General features: G+C 44.2%; 1 pseudogene; it reads right to left on the bottom strand.

Moving 5' to 3' along the window:
- Window positions 1-466: 466 nt before the first annotated feature.
- On the bottom strand, window positions 467-1,841 carry LOC103120078 (large ribosomal subunit protein uL22-like; annotated as a pseudogene).
- Window positions 1,842-2,078: the final 237 nt, after the last annotated feature.

Raw genomic sequence — 2,078 nt, 5'->3', positions numbered from 1 at the left:
GGTCTTTTGCATAACCTTTATGCAACCTAGCCCTAAATAAATCTTTCTTAAAAGACACCTTATGGAAGCTGTACATGTTTTAACCTGTATCTCTTATGTTGGCCGACCTCTATTTCCTATCTATTTATCTATCTATAGAGCTATCATATCATATATCTTCTATTTATCTACATACCTACCTATCTATGCATACATACACACACGCTCATGTTTGAGGCTCCAAAGTTCCTGGTTCAATTCCCCCACACCAACATAAGCCAAGAGTTGAGCAGTGCTCTGGTAAATAATAATAGTAATAATAAATTAATTAATAATTCATTAAAAATTAAGGGGGAAGTATAAAGAATTAGTTCTCTTGTCCTTGCTTGAGGTGAAGAATCTTCAGATTCACCTCAGCTTCAGAATTCCCTGTGGGAAGCTGGGACTTTTTTTTTTAACTTTTATTTGCATTTATTTTATGCTGAATTTATTCCCAGGCCATAAATTTGTGTTTCTTCTGGGATATCTTTTCCTTTTGTGCAATCTCCTCTCCCAGTTTAGACACAAATCTGCTCTTTTCCAGTGAGGATCATTTCAATGTGGCAAGGAGATCTCATGTAGGGATTAGTCCAGTCATGAGCTCTGTAAATTCTGTGGCAATTGTTGAGGGCTTTGTTCACCTGGATATACTCAATAACCAGAGAATCTACATCTAAACCTTTAAGCTCAGAATTTCTCTCTGCATTTTTAGGCATGACCTGTAAAAACTTAGCACTCGGAGGGGCCGGGCAGTAACACAGTGAGTTAAGCTCACGTGGCACAAAACACAAGGACTGGCGCAAGAATCCTGATTCAAGCCTCCCCTTCCCACCTGTAGGGGGGGTCACTTCACAGGCGGTGAAGCAGGTCTGCAGGTGTCTTTCTCTCCCCCTCTCTGTCTTCCCCTCCTCTCTCGACCTCTCTCTGCCCTATCCAACAACGACAACACCAATAACAACAATACTAATAACCACAACAACTATATAAAAACAACAAGGGCAACAAAAGGGAAAAATAGGGGGTCGGGCGGTAGTGCAGCGGGTTAAGCGCACATGGTGCAAAGCACAAGGACCAGCATAAGGATCCCTTGCGTCCAGGGCTCCCCACCTGCAGGGGGGCCGCTTCACAAGCAGTGAAACAGGTCTGCAGGTGTCTTTCTCTCCCCCTCTCTGTCTTCCCCTCCTTTCTCCATTTCTCTCTATCCTATTCAACAACAACAACAGCAATGACAACAACAATAATGACAACAACAAGGATAACAACAAGGGCAACAAGATGGGAAAAATGGCCTCCAGGAGCAGTGGATTTGTAGTACATGCACCAAGCCCCAGCAATAACCCTGAAGGCAAATAAATAAATATATTTTTTTTTAAATGTAAAGAAGAAAAATAGCCCACAGGAGCAGTGGATTCATGGTGTAGACCCCAGTAATAACCCTGGAGGGAAAAAAAAAAAAAAAAAAAAAACTTAGCACTCTTCCTGAGTCCCTGATCTGGAGTCCAGCCTCATTGTTTGGCCAGGAACACTTACCAGTGCCGCCACTGTAACAACAGAATGGCATGAATTGCTTCAATAGAGTGACATCCTTCAGATACTTGGTGGCTTTTGGGATATGCATGTCTTTGATGGCCTGGGCAGTTTCACAGGTGTTCTTAAAATGAACATGAAGGTTTGAACCTCTTGACCTGCATGATTTTAAAGAGTTTTCTAGATCAGGTAAGTAGCACACTATTTTGAGAGGTCACCTAAGGCCACTTGTGGGAAGAGCAAAGCTGGGACATTCAATACGACCTCAATGTACCTTGATTCTCTTCTTGGTCGGATCCTTCCTTCTTTCCTGTCTTCCTTCCTTCCCTTCAGCAGATCTGATTCTCCAGAACATTCCCTAAAAAGTCCACTGTAGGGGGTCGGGCGGTGGCGCAGTGGGTTAAGCGCACGTGGCGCAAAGCGCAGGGACCGGCGTAAGGATCCCGGTTCGAGCCCCCGCTCCCCACCTGCAGGGGAGTCGCTTCACAGGCAGTGAAGCAGGTCTGCAGGTGTCTATCTTTCTCTCCCCTTCT

Source organism: Erinaceus europaeus, chromosome 4, assembly GCF_950295315.1.
Source record: "Erinaceus europaeus chromosome 4, mEriEur2.1, whole genome shotgun sequence".
Taxonomy (NCBI): domain Eukaryota; kingdom Metazoa; phylum Chordata; class Mammalia; order Eulipotyphla; family Erinaceidae; genus Erinaceus; species Erinaceus europaeus.
Note: the sequence above shows the minus strand (reverse complement) of the source record. Positions and strands in the feature narration are given on the sequence as shown.